The 18,892-nt window shown below is 41.7% G+C and overlaps 8 non-coding genes across 8 annotated transcripts; all 8 read left to right on the top strand.

Moving 5' to 3' along the window:
• The first annotated feature begins 687 nt into the window (after window positions 1-687).
• TRNAF-GAA (transfer RNA phenylalanine (anticodon GAA)) lies at window positions 688-760 on the top strand. Its single transcript has one exon. It is a non-coding gene; the product is annotated as a tRNA-Phe (tRNA).
• A 1,184-nt stretch (window positions 761-1,944) lies between these two features.
• On the top strand, window positions 1,945-2,027 carry TRNAL-CAG (transfer RNA leucine (anticodon CAG)). Its single transcript has one exon. It is a non-coding gene; the product is annotated as a tRNA-Leu (tRNA).
• Window positions 2,028-2,962: 935 nt separating this feature from the next.
• On the top strand, window positions 2,963-3,035 carry TRNAF-GAA (transfer RNA phenylalanine (anticodon GAA)). The gene has a single exon. It is a non-coding gene; the product is annotated as a tRNA-Phe (tRNA).
• A 159-nt stretch (window positions 3,036-3,194) lies between these two features.
• TRNAF-GAA (transfer RNA phenylalanine (anticodon GAA)) lies at window positions 3,195-3,267 on the top strand. The gene has a single exon. It is a non-coding gene; the product is annotated as a tRNA-Phe (tRNA).
• Window positions 3,268-5,469: 2,202 nt separating this feature from the next.
• Window positions 5,470-5,542, top strand: TRNAF-GAA (transfer RNA phenylalanine (anticodon GAA)). The gene has a single exon. It is a non-coding gene; the product is annotated as a tRNA-Phe (tRNA).
• A 1,184-nt stretch (window positions 5,543-6,726) lies between these two features.
• TRNAL-CAG (transfer RNA leucine (anticodon CAG)) lies at window positions 6,727-6,809 on the top strand. The gene has a single exon. It is a non-coding gene; the product is annotated as a tRNA-Leu (tRNA).
• A 935-nt stretch (window positions 6,810-7,744) lies between these two features.
• TRNAF-GAA (transfer RNA phenylalanine (anticodon GAA)) lies at window positions 7,745-7,817 on the top strand. Its single transcript has one exon. It is a non-coding gene; the product is annotated as a tRNA-Phe (tRNA).
• Window positions 7,818-9,001: 1,184 nt separating this feature from the next.
• Window positions 9,002-9,084, top strand: TRNAL-CAG (transfer RNA leucine (anticodon CAG)). The gene has a single exon. It is a non-coding gene; the product is annotated as a tRNA-Leu (tRNA).
• The last annotated feature ends 9,808 nt before the right edge of the window (window positions 9,085-18,892 follow it).

Consider the following 18,892-nt stretch of genomic DNA (forward strand, 5'->3'; position numbering starts at 1 on the left):
TGCTTTGGCATCGGAAAAATACTGTGGATAGGAAAATGGGAGGGACTATTTCATCTCTATGTGTTCTCTGTCCCTATTAGGGCAGAGAGTGAACCTCCTAAGGTGCTGTCGTGGAAGATTCCTAGAAACCAAATTACCAGTAAGTCTAATTTCAGATTTTTTTACCTCAAGGCATCAATAGACTATATATATACTTAATAAACAAAAGCTAAAAGAGCCGATGAACACAGTTTAACAAGTCTGAAATGCGCATGTGATACTGACATCAAAGTTTCACCACATTTTGGGACAAATGTTTTCACTTTCAACATTAACAATCAGTAGAATATTTTCTCTAAATTTGCATCTCCTATCTTCACTCCAATTGTTTGCACCTAAGAAAAAAATAAAGCTTGATGCAACATTATGCTTACAAATTGTGTTTTATGCTCAATCATCACCTGTCCTACAGAGACACAGTCAGAATTACCCTGGTGAATTGAGTAAATTTGAAAATGTAAAAAAAATGCAGAATTGCTGTTTTTTCTATTCATTCACAAAGAATTAATGTAAGTTCTTAAATATGTACGCAAAATAGCGGGACTTTCAAATATAGATAATCTTGCAAAAACAAGTCAAAGTAAAAATAAATACATCCAGTTGTGACATCTACAGTGTGTTGAACATTCCTGAATCTAAGTGTGTCCTGCCGAAATAGCTCAGTTGGGAGAGCGTTAGACTGAAGATCTAAAGGTCCCTGGTTCAATCCCAGGTTTCGGCAAAAGTTTTTTTCTTCACCCATTAAATTTTAAGCAGAAAATAAACAAAGCATATGGACTGACTATTTACAGAGAATGTCAAAATCCTAATCATTATAACTATCTACAGGAAATAAAATGATAGAAACTTGAGAACTGAACACTTTTAACTTTTGAGGAAAATAATATTTTTTGTAATTTTTCCTTCATTCTGGACGTCATCACTTTGTTTTATTTTAGTTTGACTTAGCTGTATGAGGATTTAAAGGAAACCTGATAGCTAAAACGGGCAGCATGTATCAGACACTAGCTGAATGATTTCAGCCATTTATGTTTGACTATGAATCGCTGTGGCATTACTGAGACAAATATGCTTAAAAAATATGCCAGGAACAAAGCTGTTTGGGGAAAAAGCCAGGAAGGCAAAAAACACAATCCCCAACTCAGGACCATTATCTTTCATTCTAAAAATAGGGGTTTCCACGTTAATGGTAAGACAAAGAATCCACAGATTTGGCTTTTCTCTAGCGAGGAGAGCCCACTTAAAATGTATGGGGTGCTTGTCTCCATAAGCGAAAGCAGGGCACTAAACTGGCTTATTTGCAATTCTGGATGTTGCAGAGTGAAAACACCTGTTGGACAATAGTAGTAATTGCTGGCGTTGATGAATTCATTGTGAGGAGTAATTTATAAAATGGGATCACTTTGGAGGGGTTTCTGCTGTTTTTGTACTTTTGCAACTCCGCAAATGTCACCCTCAAAATATTCTTGCAAAATCTGCATTCCCAAAACCCAAATAGCGCTCTTACTTTCAAAGTCCTGCTGTGTGACCAAACAGTAGTTTCTGAAGACATATAGGGCATCACCGCATTTCAATGAAATTGTGCAACTTTAGATATTTTCACAAGAAAAACTAAATATATATTGACCTAAATTTACCATTAATATAAAGTACAATGTGTTACAAAATAACACTATCAGAATCACGGGGATATGTTAAGCATTCCAGTGTTATTGCCACATAAATTGATACATGTCAGATTTAAAAAACGGTGCTTGGTCATGAAGCTCAAAATTGTCTGTAACTAATAGGTTACAAATCAATATTAAAATAAAAGAAATCATGGCATATTTCCTTTCATCACAAGTAATGCTCATCTTTCTACTGCTTAGCTTAGAAAGAGTTAAATTACAAAAGCCAGAAGAAGTCAGGATGGCCGAGTGGTCTAAGGCTCTGCGTTCAGGTTGCAGTCGCTCCTGGAGGCGTGGGTTCAAATCCCACTTCTGACATTAGAATTTTCTTTCAAGAAATTGTACAGCTTCACTCCTGTTACTGATTAGTTGGTGGTCCGCTCTATTGGTGGCAATCTCAAATCGATAACTTAAAGTGATGGGGCTTAGCAAAACCAATTCTCAACGTTGGCACTTTGGCAGTATTCCTTGGGGTCCTTGAGGCAAATTTTAAATGTCCTGAAGTTGTGCTTTCACAAAAGACTTCTGGGAACATCAAATAGTTTCTTTGTGCATATGTTAGTTGTTGCTTTGGCATCGGAAAAATACTGTGGATAGGAAAATGGGAGGGACTATTTCATCTCTATGTGTTCTCTGTCCCTATTAGGGCAGAGAGTGAACCTCCTAAGGTGCTGTCGTGGAAGATTCCTAGAAACCAAATTACCAGTATGTCTAATTTCAGATTTTTTTACCTCAAGGCATCAATAGACTATATATATACTTAATAAACAAAAGCTAAAAGAGCCGATGAACACAGTTTAACAAGTCTGAAATGCGCATGTGATACTGACATCAAAGTTTCACCACATTTTGGGACAAATGTTTTCACTTTCAACATTAACAATCAGTAGAATATTTTCTCTAAATTTGCATCTCCTATCTTCACTCCAATTGTTTGCACCTAAGAAAAAAATAAAGCTTGATGCAACATTATGCTTACAAATTGTGTTTTATGCTCAATCATCACCTGTCCTACAGAGACACAGTCAGAATTACCCTGGTGAATTGAGTAAATTTGAAAATGTAAAAAAAATGCAGAATTGCTGTTTTTTCTATTCATTCACAAAGAATTAATGTAAGTTCTTAAATATGTACGCAAAATAGCGGGACTTTCAAATATAGATAATCTTGCAAAAACAAGTCAAAGTAAAAATAAATACATCCAGTTGTGACATCTACAGTGTGTTGAACATTCCTGAATCTAAGTGTGTCCTGCCAAAATAGCTCAGTTGGGAGAGCGTTAGACTGAAGATCTAAAGGTCCCTGGTTCAATCCCAGGTTTCGGCAAAAGTTTTTTTCTTCACCCATTAAATTTTAAGCAGAAAATAAACAAAGCATATGGACTGACTGTTTACAGAGAATGTAAAAATCCTAATCATTATAACTATCTACAGGAAATAATGACATCTACAGTGTGTTGAACATTCCTGAATCTAAGTGTGTCCTGCCGAAATAGCTCAGTTGGGAGAGCGTTAGACTGAAGATCTAAAGGTCCCTGGTTCAATCCCAGGTTTTGGCAAAAGTTTTTTTCTTCACCCATTAAATTTTAAGCAGAAAATAAACAAAGCATATGGACTGACTGTTTACAGAGAATGTAAAAATCCTAATCATTATAACTATCTACAGGAAATAAAATGATAGAAACTTGAGAACTGAACACTTTTAACTTTTGAGGAAAATAATATTTTTTGTAATTTTTCCTTCATTCTGGACGTCATCACTTTGTTTTATTTTAGTTTGACTTAGCTGTATGAGGATTTAAAGGAAACCTGATAGCTAAAACGGGCAGCATGTATCAGACACTAGCTGAATGATTTCAGCCATTTATGTTTGACTATGAATCGCTGTGGCATTACTGAGACAAATATGCTTAAAAAATATGCCAGGAACAAAGCTGTTTGGGGAAAAAGCCAGGAAGGCAAAAAACACAATCCCCAACTCAGGACCATTATCTTTCATTCTAAAAATAGGGGTTTCCACGTTAATGGTAAGACAAAGAATCCACAGATTTGGCTTTTCTCTAGCGAGGAGAGCCCACTTAAAATGTATGGGGTGCTTGTCTCCATAAGCGAAAGCAGGGCACTAAACTGGCTTATTTGCAATTCTGGATGTTGCAGAGTGAAAACACCTGTTGGACAATAGTAGTAATTGCTGGCGTTGATGAATTCATTGTGAGGAGTAATTTATAAAATGGGATCACTTTGGAGGGGTTTCTGCTGTTTTTGTACTTTTGCAACTCCGCAAATGTCACCCTCAAAATATTCTTGCAAAATCTGCATTCCCAAAACCCAAATAGCGCTCTTACTTTCAAAGTCCTGCTGTGTGACCAAACAGTAGTTTCTGAAGACATATGCGGCATCACCGCATTTCAATGAAATTGTGCAACTTTAGATATTTTCACAAGAAAAACTAAATATATATTGACCTAAATTTACCATTAATATAAAGTACAATGTGTTACAAAATAACACTATCAGAATCATGGGGATATGTTAAGCATTCCAGTGTTATTGCCACATAAATTGATACATGTCAGATTTAAAAAACGGTGCTTGGTCATGAAGCTCAAAATTGGCTGTAACTAATAGGTTACAAATCAATATTAAAATAAAAGAAATCATGGCATATTTCCTTTCATCACAAGTAATGCTCATCTTTCTACTGCTTAGCTTAGAAAGAGTTAAATTACAAAAGCCACAAGTAGTCAGGATGGCCGAGCAGTCTAAGGCGCTGCGTTCAGGTCCCAGTCTCTTCTGGAGGCGTGGGTTCGAATCCCTCTTCTGACATTAGAATTTTCTTTCAAGAAATTGTACAGCTTCACTCCTGTTACTGATTAGTTGGTGGTCCGCTCTATTGGTGGCAATCTCAAATCGATAACTTAAAGTGATGGGGCTTAGCAAAACCAATTCTCAACGTTGGCACTTTGGCAGTATTCCTTGGGGTCCTTGAGGCAAATCTTAAATGTCCTGAATTTGTGCTTTCACAAAAGACTTCTGGGAACATCATATAGTTTCTTTGTGCATATGTTAGTTGTTGCTTTGGCATCGGAAAAATACTGTGGATAGGAAAATGGGAGGGACTATTTCATCTCTATGTGTTCTCTGTCCCTATTAGGGCAGAGAGTGAACCTCCTAAGGTGCTGTCGTGGAAGATTCCTAGAAACCAAATTACCAGTAAGTCTAATTTCAGATTTTTTTACCTCAAGGCATCAATAGACTATATATATACTTAATAAACAAAAGCTAAAACAGCAGATGAACATAGTTTAACAAGTCTGAAATGCGCATGTGATACTGACATCAAAGTTTCACCACATTTTGGGACAAATGTTTTCACTTTCAACATTAACAATCAGTAGAATATTTTCTCTAAATTTGCATCTCCTATCTTCACTCCAATTGTTTGCACCTAAGAAAAAAATAAAGCTTGATGCAACATTATGCTTACAAATTGTGTTTTATGCTCAATCATCACCTGTCCTACAGAGACACAGTCAGAATTACCCTGGTGAATTGAGTAAATTTGAAAATGTAAAAAAAATGAAGAATTGCTGTTTTTTCTATTCATTCACAAAGAATTAATGTAAGTTCTTAAATATGTACGCAAAATAGCGGGACTTTCAAATATAGATAATCTTGCAAAAACAAGTCAAAGTAAAAATAAATACATCCAGTTGTGACATCTACAGTGTGTTGAACATTCCTGAATCTAAGTGTGTCCTGCTGAAATAGCTCAGTTGGGAGAGCGTTAGACTGAAGATCTAAAGGTCCCTGGTTCAATCCCAGGTTTCGGCAAAAGTTTTTTTCTTCACCCATTAAATTTTAAGCAGAAAATAAACAAAGCATATGGACTGACTGTTTACAGAGAATGTAAAAATCCTAATCATTATAACTATCTACAGGAAATAAAATGATAGAAACTTGAGAACTGAACACTTTTAACTTTTGAGGAAAATAATATTTTTTGTAATTTTTCCTTCATTCTGGACGTCATCACTTTGTTTTATTTTAGTTTGACTTAGCTGTATGAGGATTTAAAGGAAACCTGATAGCTAAAACGGGCAGCATGTATCAGACACTAGCTGAATGATTTCAGCCATTTATGTTTGACTATGAATCGCTGTGGCATTACTGAGACAAATATGCTTAAAAAATATGCCAGGAACAAAGCTGTTTGGGGAAAAAGCCAGGAAGGCAAAAAACACAATCCCCAACTCAGGACCATTATCTTTCATTCTAAACATAGGGGTTTCCACGTTAATGGTAAGACAAAGAATCCACAGATTTGGCTTTTCTCTAGCGAGGAGAGCCCACTTAAAATGTATGGGGTGCTTGTCTCCATAAGCGAAAGCAGGGCACTAAACTGGCTTATTTGCAATTCTGGATGTTGCAGAGTGAAAACACCTGTTGGACAATAGTAGTAATTGCTGGCGTTGATGAATTCATTGTGAGGAGTAATTTATAAAATGGGATCACTTTGGAGGGGTTCCTGCTGTTTTTGTACTTTTGCAACTCCGCAAATGTCACCCTCAAAATATTCTTGCAAAATCTGCATTCCCAAAACCCAAATAGCGCTCTTACTTTCAAAGTCCTGCTGTGTGACCAAACAGTAGTTTCTGAAGACATATGGGGCATCACCGCATTTCAATGAAATTGTGCAACTTTAGATATTTTCACAAGAAAAACTAAATATATATTGACCTAAATTTACCATTAATATAAAGTACAATGTGTTACAAAATAACACTATCAGAATCACGGGGATATGTTAAGCATTCCAGTGTTATTGCCACATAAATTGATACATGTCAGATTTAAAAAACGGTGCTTGGTCATGAAGCTCAAAATTGGCTGTAACTAATAGGTTACAAATCAATATTAAAATAAAAGAAATCATGGCATATTTCCTTTCATCACAAGTAATGCTCATCTTTCTACTGCTTAGCTTAGAAAGAGTTAAATTACAAAAGCCAGAAGAAGTCAGGATGGCCGAGTGGTCTAAGGCGCTGCGTTCAGGTTGCAGTCTCTCCTGGAGGCGTGGGTTCAAATCCCACTTCTGATATTAGAATTTTCTTTCAAGAAATTGTACAGCTTCACTCCTGTTACTGATTAGTTGGTGGTCCGCTCTATTGGTGGCAATCTCAAATCGATAACTTAAAGTGATGGGGCTTAGCAAAACCAATTCTCAACGTTGGCACTTTCGCAGTATTCCTTGGGGTCCTTGAGGCAAATCTTAAATGTCCTGAATTTGTGCTTTCACAAAAGACTTCTGGGAACATCAAATAGTTTCTTTGTGCATATGTTAGTTGTTGCTTTGGCATCGGAAAAATACTGTGGATAGGAAAATGGGAGGGACTATTTCATCTCTATGTGTTCTCTGTCCCTATTAGGGCAGAGAGTGAACCTCCTAAGGTGCTGTCGTGGAAGATTCCTAGAAACCAAATTACCAGTAAGTCTAATTTCAGATTTTTTTACCTCAAGGCATCAATAGACTATATATATACTTAATAAACAAAAGCTAAAAGAGCAGATGAACACAGTTTAACAAGTCTGAAATGCGCATGTGATACTGACATCAAAGTTTCACCACATTTTGGGACAAATGTTTTCACTTTCAACATTAACAATCAGTAGAATATTTTCTCTAAATTTGCATCTCCTATCTTCACTCCAATTGTTTGCACCTAAGAAAAAAATAAAGCTTGATGCAACATTATGCTTACAAATTGTGTTTTATGCTCAATCATCACCTGTCCTACAGAGACACAGTCAGAATTACCCTGGTGAATTGAGTAAATTTGAAAATGTAAAAAAAATGCAGAATTGCTGTTTTTTCTATTCATTCACAAAGAATTAATGTAAGTTCTTAAATATGTACGCAAAATAGCGGGACTTACAAATATAGATAATCTTGCAAAAACAAGTCAAAGTAAAAATAAATACATCTTGTTGTGACATCTACAGTGTGTTGAACATTCCTGAATCTAAGTGTGTCCTGCCGAAATAGCTCAGTTGGGAGAGCGTTAGACTGAAGATCTAAAGGTCCCTGGTTCAATCCCAGGTTTCGGCAAAAGTTTTTTTCTTCACCCATTAAATTTTAAGCAGAAAATAAACAAAGCATATGGACTGGCTGTTTACAGAGAATGTAAAAATCCTAATCATTATAACTATCTACAGGAAATAAAATGATAGAAACTTGAGAACTGAGCACTTTTAACTTTTGAGGAAAATAATATTTTTTGTAATTTTTCCTTCATTCTGGACGTCATCACTTTGTTTTATTTTAGTTTGACTTAGCTGTATGAGGATTTAAAGGAAACCTCATAGCTAATACAGGCAGCATGTATCAGACACTAGCTGAATGATTTCAGCCATTTATGTTTGACTATGAATCGCTGTGGCATTACTGAGACAAATATGCTTCAAAAATATGCCAGGAACAAAGCTGTTTGGGGAAAAAGCCAGGAAGGCAAAAAACACAAGCCCCAACTCAGGACCGTCATCTTTCATTCTAAAAATAGGGGTTTCTACGTTAATGGTAAGACAAAAAATCCACAGATTTGGCATTTCTCCAGCGAGGAGAGCCCACTTAAAATGTATGGGGTGCTTGTCTCCATAAGCGCAAGCTTGGCACTAAACTGGCTTATTTGCAATTCTTGATGTTGCAGAGTGACAACACCTGTTGGACAATAATAGCAATTGCTGGTGTTGATGAATTCATTGTGAGGAGTAATTTATAAAATGGGATCACTTTGGAGGGGTTTCTGCTGTTTTGATACTTTTGGAACTCCGCAAATGTCACCCTCAAAATATTCTTGCAAAATCTGCATTCCCAAAACCCAAATAGCGCTCTTACTTTCAAAGCCCTGCTGTGTGACCAAACAGTAGTTTCTGAAGACATATGGGGCATCACCGCATTTCAATGAAATTGTGCAATTTTAGATATTTTCACAAGAAAAACTAAATATATATTGATCTAAATTTAAAATTAATATAAAGTACAATGTGTTACAAAATAACACTATCAGAATCACGGGGATATGTTAAGCATTCCAGTGTTATTGCCACATAAATTGATACATGTCAGATTTAAAAAACGGTGCTTGGTCATAAAGCTCAAAATTGGCTGTAACTAATAGGTTACAAATCAATATTAAAATAAAAGAAATCATGGTATATTTCCTTTCATCACAAGTAATGCTCATCTTTCTACTGCTTAGCTTAGAAATAGTTAAATTACAAAAGCCAAAAGAAGTCAGGATGGCCGAGCGGTCTAAGGCGCTGCGTTCAGGTCGCAGTCTCTCCTGGAGGTGTGGGTTCGAATCCCACTTCTGACATTAGCATTTTCTTTCAAGAAATTGTATAGCTTCACTCCTGTTACTGATTAGTTGGGGGTCCGCTCTATTGGTGGCAATCTCAAATTGAAAACTAAAAGTGATGGGGCTTAGCAAAACCAATTCTCAACGTTGGCCCTTTGGCAGTATTCCTGGGGGTCCTTGAGGCAAATCTTAAATGTCCTGAATTTGTGCTTTCAAAAAAGACTTCTGGGAACATCAAATAGTTTCTTTGTGCATATGTTAGTTGTTGCTCTGGCATCAGAAAAATACTGTGGATAGGAAAATGGGAGGGACTATTTCATCTCTATGTGTTCTCTGTCCCTATTAGGGCAGAGAGTGAACCTCCTAAGGTGCTGTCGTGGAAGATTCCTAGAAACCGAATTACCAGTAAGTCTAATTTCAGATTTTTTTACCTCAGGCATCAATAGACTATAAATATACTTAATAAACAAAAGCTAAAAGAGCAGATGAACATAGTTTAACAAGTCTGAAATGCGCATGTTATACTGACATCAAAGTTTCACCACATTTTGGGACAAATGTTTTCACTTTCAACATTAACAATCAGTAGAATATTTTCTCTAAATTTGCATCTCCTATCTAGTGTTGAGCCACCCCCGTAGTGTTCGAGTTCGGTTCGTCGAACACCCGTGTGTTCGCCGAACTGTTCGTCGAACTGTTCGTCGAACACCTTCGAACACCGTTAAAACCAATGGCAGGCAAACAAAAACACATAGAAACACATAGAAAACACCTTCAAAGGTGTCCAAAAGCTGACAAACTGCTCAGAAGACATAACTAACACATGGAAAAGTGACAAGTACATATAGTCATGCGAAAATAAAAGAGGTGGAGGACTAAAAGGAGGGGGAGACACAGATATAGGCATGTCATGCCCTTCTAAAATCCAAAAAGTGAGAAGCCGACACGGCCAGTCCGTTCCTGCCCGTGCCACCTCCGTGTCGCCGGGTTTGTGCCAGAGCCGCGGTGGACCCTGACGGCCAGCCCCCCTCTCGTAATACTGGTGCCTGTCCGCTGGTGGGTCGAGCCCCCCGCGGTGGGTGGGGAGTAACATCTGCAGAAGAAAGACCATCTTCCAGCCAAACTAACATGTCGACTTCTTTTCGTGGACAATGTGATACGATCCCTTTGTTACGGACACGCCCATCGCTACAAATTCCAGATGAGGCACAAAAACAGCAGGTGCTTCAGCGGATATCAAGTTCTCCTTCAAGTGGGCTCTCCTCCACCTCAACTTCAACATCACAAATACTCCAGTCCTCAGAGGTGTCACCCCAATCGCACTTGCTTCCTCACAGCTCCCAAGTCTGCAGCTGCCCGTCTGAGTATGGGGTAACACAGATGGTTGAGTCTGCACAGCTGTTTACTCATACTATAGCCTGGGAAACGGAGGTCTGCTCCAGAGCTTCTGTTAATCCAGACGAGGAAATGATCTGCACTGATGCCCAGAATCTTTATAAGTCGGATCCAGGACCAGATGAAAAAGGTTCTGAGCATAATGTAGACCCTCGTTCCCAAACTGTAACTCCTGTTGGTGGAGACAATGATGAAGACGATGATGAGACTCAAATACCTGATTGGAGCGACAACTTGACTTTTCGGTCAGGGCAGGAAGAGGTTGGCTTTGAGGACGACGGGTGTGATAACTAGAGATGAGCGTTGTTCTACTCGAACTGTTCGGCAATCTCAAATTCGAGCTGTTTTGGGCGGTGTTCGAGCCGTTCGGCAAACACGAACAATTTGATAAAAATTCGGCTGTTCGAGGTTATGTTCGATAACTGTTCGTGCACCAAAATCATAACTGGATTTTTTCTCAGTAATGATGAAAATTAATGTTAATACGCAGTTTGAGTGTACAGCGGGGTGGGGGGAGGGGCAGAGGATGGATCTCTGCAGGAACAATGAAGATCTCCATTTTTTTTTCTCTTTCCCGCATTTGCAGTGGGGAGGTGCAATCTGTCAGCCTATCAGCAGCGCACACACGGAGCGAAGTGCTTTTTTTCACACAAGCAAGGGCATGTGTCATTGTCAGTGTATGTCACATGTCCTTGCCCTATAAGACCAAGCCATTTTCCCCGTCGCCACCATTTTCTCACTGCTGCAGCTGCATGTTAGACGGCACCGCTGTTGCTGTGTGCGCTATACCTTGTTAATTTCAAGCCAATTTTCGCACAAATATACAGATAGCTTCTAAGTAGGGAATAGTTGTGATTGCAGTCCTTTTAAGGACTAGGTTACAGCATTTCCTACGACTTTTATCAGGGAGGTCTGTGCTCTTAAATAGATAGGTTGTGGGAGTAAAGACTAATTGTAATTGGAGTCCTTTTCAGGACTAGGTTACATCAGTTCCTATCAGTTTTTGCCAGGCAGGTCTGTGCCAGTGCTGTGCAAGTTTTTTTCACAGCATTTGGCTGAATCTAGCAAAGCTAATCCTTTTTGGCCTATTGCAGAGTGTGTTAGTCAGTGTAGTAGCCTATCTGTGTTGCAAGATATACCACCTGTGTATAGAATACCAATTTTTTTACTGCACCTAGTGAAGTAAAATCTTTTGGGCATAGCATCATTCTATTAGTCCATCTATACTGACCTCCATCAGGTTGCAAACTGAATATATTTTTTTCTGCATCTACCTCTGAAAAAATATTGGGCTTCTAGCTGTGTGTGGGACTTGTTGTATTAGTTCATCTATACTGACCTCCATCCGGTTGCAAACTGAATATATTTTTTTCTGCATCTACCTCTGAAAAAATATTGGGCTTCTAGCTGTGTGTGGGTCTTGTTCTATTAATCCATCTATACTGACCTCCATCAGGTTGCAGACTGAATATATTTTTTTCTGCATCTACCTCTGAAAAAATATTGGGCTTCTAGCTGTGTGTGGGACTTGTTGTATTAGTCCATCTATACTGACCTCCATCAGGTTGCAAACTGAATATATTTTTTTCTGCATCTACCTCTGAAAAAATATTGGGCTTCTAGCTGTGTGTGGGACTTGTTCTATTAATCCATCTATACTGACCTCCATCAGGTTGCAAACTGAATATATTTTTTTCTGCATCTACCTCTGAAAAAATATTGGGCTTCTAGCTGTGTGTGGGACTTGTTGTATTTGTCCATCTATACTGACCTCCATCAGGTTGCAAACTGAATATATTTTTTTCTGCATCTACCTCTGAAAAAATATTGGGCTTCTAGCTGTGTGTGGGTCTTGTTCTATTAATCCATCTATACTGACCTCCATCAGGTTGCAAACTGAATATATTTTTTTCTGCATCTACCTCTGAAAAAATATTGGGCTTCTAGCTGTGTGTGGGTCTTGTTCTATTAATCCATCTATACTGACCTCCATCAGGTTGCAAACTGAATATATTTTTTTCTGCATCTACCTCTGAAAAAATATTGGGCTTCTAGCTGTGTGTGGGTCTTGTTCTATTAATCCATCTATACTGACCTCCATCAGGTTGCAAACTGAATATATTTTTTTCTGCATCTACCTCTGAAAAAATATTGGGCTTCTAGCTGTGTGTGGGACTTGTTGTATTAGTCCATCTATACTGACCTCCATCAGGTTGCAAACTGAATATATTTTTTTCTGCATCTACCTCTGAAAAAATATTGGGCTTCTAGCTGTGTGTGGGTCTTGTTCTATTAATCCATCTATACTGACCTCCATCAGGTTGCAAACTGAATATATTTTTTTCGGCATCTACCTCTGAAAAAATATTGGGCTTCTAGCTGTGTGTGGGTCTTGTTCTATTAATCCATCTATACTGACCTCCATCAGGTTGCAAACTGAATATATTTTTTTCTGCATCTACCTCTGAAAAAATATTGGGCTTCTAGCTGTGTGTGGGTCTTGTTCTATTAATCCATCTATACTGACCTCCAGCAGGTTGCAAACTGAATATATTTTTTTCTGCATCTACCTCTGAAAAAATATTGGGCTTCTAGCTGTGTGTGGGACTTGTTGTATTAGTCCATCTATACTGACCTCCATCCGGTTGCAAACTGAATATATTTTTTTCTGCATCTACCTCTGAAAAAATATTGGGCTTCTAGCTGTGTGTGGGTCTTGTTCTATTAATCCATCTATACTGACCTCCATCAGGTTGCAAACTGAATATAATTTTTTTCTGCATCTAGCTCTGAAAAAATATTTGGCCTTCTAGTAGTGTGTCGGACTTTCTCTATTAGTCCATCTATACTGACCTCCATCAGGTTGCAAATTAAAACTAATTTTTATCTGCATCTACAGTACCTCTGAAAAAATATTTGGGCTTCTAGCTGTGTGTGGGACTTGTTGTATTAGTCCATCTATACTGACCTCCATCAGGTTGCAAATTCAAAATAATTTTTTTCTGCATCTAACCCAGCCAATAGTTTTGGCCTAATACCACAGTTTGGCCACTCAGCTCTGCTCGGTTACCATCCATTGTTTTTTTGTGCAAACAACTCCAGAGTTGTGAATTAGTTAACCACCAAAATGAGTGGAAAAAGGCCTGCTGCTGGTGGAAAGGGGAATAGGCATGTTGGGAAGGGGAAAAAAGGTTGTGTCCGTGGGGTAGGTGTTAAAGCAACAGTAACATCTGCAGAAGAAAGACCATCTTCCAGCCAAACTAAAATGTCTACTTCTTTTAGCGGACAATGTGATAAGATCCCTTTCTTACGGCCACGCCAATCGCTACAAATTCCAGATGAGGCACAAAAACAGCAGGTGCTTCAACGGATATCAAGTGCTCCTTTAAGTGGGCTCTCCTCCACATCAACTTCAACATCACAAATACTCCAGTCCTCAAAGGTGTCACCCAAATCGCACTTGCTTCCTCACAGCTCCCAAATCTCCAGCTGCCCGTCTGAGTATGAGGTAGAACAGATGGTTGAGTCTGCAGAGTTGTTTATTCATACTATAGCCTGGGAATCAGAGGTCGACTCCAGCGCTTCTGTGAATCCAGACGAGGAAATGATCTGCACTGATGCCCAGAATCTTTATGAGTCGGATCCAGGACCAGACGCAGAAGGTTCTGACCATAATGTAGACCCTCATTCCCAAACTGTAACTCCTGTTGGTGGAGACAATGAGGAAGACGATGATAAGACTCAAATACCTGATTGGAGTGACAACTTTAGTTTTTTGTCAGGGCAGGAACAGGTTGGCTCTGAGGACGACGGGTGTGATAACGCACAGGGTGATGATGATGAGGTCGGAGATCCCACTTACTGTCAACCCACAGTCAGCCAAGAGATGAAGTCAGCAGAGGAGGTGGAGGAAGATGCTAGTGACGACGAGGTCAGGTTGCGCCTTCCTGGACAGAGACGTAGTACTGGAAGCACGTCAACAACTGCATCCTCAAACACAACTCTGCCTCTCACCACAAGTCGTGGTGGCTCTTCAGGTCGCATGGGTGCTAAGCCTTGCATAGCCTGGGCATTTTTTCAGATCGATAAAGATGACCCAACTCGTGTTATCTGTAACATTTGTCAGCAAAAGCTAAGTAGAGGCCAAAAAATACATAGTTTGAGTACTTCATGCATGAACCGGCACATGGACATGAAGCATAAGTTGCAGTGGGAAGCTCAGTGTGCTACAATGCGGCCTAGCCGGCCGGGCCAACCACAGTCTGCCATATCTTGTGCATCCGCGGCCTCTTCATCCTCTGTGACTGGGGGGACAGCAGTCACACCTGTTTTGGGGCGCAGACCTGCCACCTCTTTACCCGCAACAGCCAGCGTGATTGGCAGGTCATCATTTTCTTTGGAGGTGGTAACACCAGCTGGTGTTGAGCGCTGTCCGACATCGATAGCACAACCTTTGGATGAAGGCAACCTAACATGTCCGCCTGCATCTTCCTCACAGACCGGCAGTTTGCCGGGGACACCCTTATCAACCCCGTCTAAGCACAATAGCCAGCCCTCGGTCCCTCAGATGTGGACAAGTAAAAGACCATTTCCTCCTAGCCATGAGAAAGCTAAGAGGTTGAATTTCACCATCTGCAAGCTCTTGGCTACAGAAATGCTGCCTTTCCGCCTGGTGGACACAGAGGATTTTCGAGACCTTATGTCCGTCGCAGTGCCCCAGTACCAGATGCCCAGTCGGCACTACTTCTCAAAGAAAGGTGTGCCTGCGCTCCACCAGCATGTCGCACACAACATCACCGCTTCTTTGAGAAACTCTGTGTGTGACAGGGTGCATTTCACCACAGACACTTGGACGAGTAGGCATGGACAGGGGCGTTACATGTCGCTGACTGGGCACTGGGTAACTATGGTGACAGCAGGACAAGGGGCTGCTGTCCAAGTCTTGCCGTCCCCACGAGTTGTGCGTCAATCCTCTTTATGTCAAAGTTCCTCCACTGCTTCTGCCTCCTCAACCTCCTCTCGGTCTTCCACCTGCACCCAAAGCCTGTCTGGTCATGCCACAAGCTTTCTAACTGCGCAGAAGGGATCCTGCACACCTCCTTACTATGCTGGCAGTAGGGCTCAAAGTCATCAGGCGGTTTTTACATTGAAATGTCTTGGAAATGTGAGTCACACAGCTGAGGAGTTGTGGTCAGCTCTGGAGAACCAATTTCATGAATGGTTGTCTCCACTGGACCTGAAACCAGGGAAGGCCGTGTGCGACAATGCTGCAAACCTGGGTGCGGCCCTTCGCCGGGGCAATGTCACACACGTGCCTTGTATGGCTCACGTGTTGAACCTGGTTGTCCAGCAATTTTTAGCCCACTATCCCAGACTAGATGGCCTTCTGCAGAGGGCACGGTCGCTGTGTGCTCACTTCCGCCGTTCGCATCCCGCAGCTCAGCGACTTACATCTCTACAGAAGTCGTTGGGCCTGCCACTTCACCGGCTAAAATGCGATGTGCCTACCCGGTGGAATTCAACTCTGCACATGTTGCAGCGACTGTGGCAGCACCGACAAGCCCTGGTGCAATACGTTCTGACGTATAGCCTGGGCCAACGAGATTCAGAGGTGGGGCAAATCACGCTGGAGGAGTCGTCTCAGATCAGGGACCTATGCACCCTTCTGCACAGTTTTGAAATGGCGACGAAGATGTTTAGTGCTGACGATGCCATTATCAGCATGACTATTCCGGTGATTTACATGCTGGAGCACATGTTAAACAGAATTCGGAGTCAGGTGGTGGCACAAGAGGAGGTTGAGGAAGTAGAGGAGGAGGAGTTGTATGCGGAAGGTCTAACATCTGCAAGGTCCAGAAGGTCGGCAGCACCAAGGCGGCAGGCATGTGAGGGTGGGGGAGATGGTTTTACCAGGGCGCATGGTAGCAGCCAAACTAGTGAGGAAGGTGCAGGAGCCCAGGAAGAAGTGGAGGACGAACTGATGGAAGACTCATCAGATGAGGGAGACCTTGATCACATTTCTGTTGTGCGAGGTTGGGGGGAGAGGACAGAGGAAGGAAGCATGATTGTTACCTCGCCACCAACACAACAGGGACTTGGTGCTCCTGGATGCGCAACACACATGAGTGCCTTCTTGCTGCACTACCTGCAACATGACCCTCGAATTGTGAGTGCTGTGCGTACTCAGTGAGGGGCTCAGTCCACCCCCAGATAGCTCCGGAGTACTTAGCAGGACCCCCTTCTGTGTGTCCTTTCTCTGGCCTTCTCCCTGCACCTCACACCCAGTGACACTTCTATCCGGTATCCTCGGGCCTTGGCGGGCGACTTGTGTTCCGTCCCCTGGGTCCTATGTGGCTACCTTCTTAGTGAGACTGGTGTGGACTTTTGCCTGCAGTACATGAAATGCTGCAGCCTCCGGTTTCTAGTTGAGCCTTGCTGTTTCTCCTCTAGTTGAGGGACCGGTTTCCCTTATCTGGCCTGACCCCTCTACCTCCTGGTAGCAGCGGGAGTACAGGTGGCCTTCTGCACGGCCGGTAGCCCTAGGGTCCCTTCGGTTCCTGGAGCCTTCCTGCTCCCACTCCTCTCTTCTCTCCTTCAGTCCTGGGCCTCCCAGGCTAGGCCCGCCTCCGGAGCAGAGCTCATGCCGAGCCTCTGCTCCTGTCACTTTTCCTCCTCTGACTGGCTTGCTCTTTCTAAGATGGCTTCCTATTTATACTCTCCCTGTCATGTGCTCCCCTAAGCTGCTCCCCTAAGCACCCACTACATAGGATCCTCCCACCAGCTAGGGACCTGGGACTGTGCTCTCCCTTAGGAGCAATCTCGCCCTAACCCCACTGCGGGTATGTGTTGGATGCAGGTGTTAGGGTCCCGAGCCATACGCCTTCCTTACCTGAGGGTGAGATACCACACCTCTGGGTGAGATGCAGTAACTCTGTGGTGACTGCACCCTCAGGGGCGCCACACACCTTTCTGCACAGTTTTGAAATGGCGACGAAGATGTTTAGTGCTGACGACGATGCCATTATCAGCATAACTATTCCGGTGATTTACATGCTGGAGCACACATTAAACAGAATTCAGAGTCAGGTGGTCGGACAAGAGGAGGTGGAGGAAGTAGAGGAGGAGTCGTATGCGGAAGGGATAACATCTCCAAGGTCCAGACGGTTGGCAGCACCAAGGAGGCAGGCATGGGAGGGTGAGGGAGAGGGATTAAACATTGCGCATGGTAGCAGCCAACTGTTGAGGAAGGTGCAGGAGCCGAGGAAGAAGTGGAGGATGAACTGGCGATGGGCATGGAAGACTCATCAGATGAGGGAGACCTTGATCACATTTCTGTTGTGCGAGGTTGGGGGGAGAGGGCAGAGGAAAGAAGCATGATTCTTACCTCGCTACCAACACAACAAGGACTTGGTCCTCCTGGATGCGCAAGACACATGAGTGCCTTCTTGCTGCACTACCTGCAACATGACCCTCAGATTGCAGAATTCGAAGTAATCTCGACTACTGGGTTGCCACACTCTTAGATCCCCGGTACAAAAGTAAATTTGCCGAAATAATTCCTGCCATAAAAAGGGATTGACGCATGCAGGAGTATCTGCAGACGCTGTTGCAGAATCTTACATGTGCTTTTCCACAAAACACCAGTGGTGCACGAAGTGAATCTCACAGTTCTAACTTGCCAACCGCGGGACTGTCGAGTCTTCATCACTCAAACCGTAACAGTAACACAGTATCTGCTGGTAACAGCAATTTTGTAAAATCGTTTCACCACTTTTTTAGACCATCCTTTGCAAGGCCACAAGAGACAAGAAGTCTGACACATAGTCAATGCCTAGAGAGGATGGTGCAGGAGTATCTCCAAGTGAACATCGAAGCCATGACTGTGTCACTGGACCCTTGCTCATTTTGGTATTCCAATCTGGAAAAATGGCCGGAGCTCGCCACTCACGCCTTGGAGATCTTGTCATGCCCTGCAGCCAGTGTTCTCTCTGAACGTGTGTTCAGCGCTGCTGATGGTGTGCTGACAGATAAGCGCACGCGGCTGTCCACTCAGAATGTAGACAGACTCACGTTCATAAAGATGAACAAATCATGGATTCGCAAGGACTTTTCTAATCCTGTGTTATCCTTGGGAGGCTAAAAGCTTGAGGATTTGGTAATATCACCTCACCAACCGTTTTAAGCAACTGTGGGGCAATTGATGCCACTTAACCCTAGAACGCATGACCATAAAAATCTACACTTTCATATACCTGGGGCCTTTTAGGCCCGTGTGCAAATAACATTGAATAACTCAAACTCAAATGACAAACAACTATATACATGAAGAATACCTAGAGTTTCAAAATTCTAACTAAAGTAATCTTGCAGAAAATAGAAAACAATTAACAGGGCGGGACTGCGAGGCCCCAGGTATGCGTTCTAGGGTTAA

Source organism: Phyllobates terribilis, unplaced genomic scaffold (assembly GCF_046119375.1).
Source record: "Phyllobates terribilis strain yellow unplaced genomic scaffold, ASM4611937v1 Scaffold_65__1_contigs__length_7625178, whole genome shotgun sequence".
In the NCBI taxonomy this organism is placed as follows: domain Eukaryota; kingdom Metazoa; phylum Chordata; class Amphibia; order Anura; family Dendrobatidae; genus Phyllobates; species Phyllobates terribilis.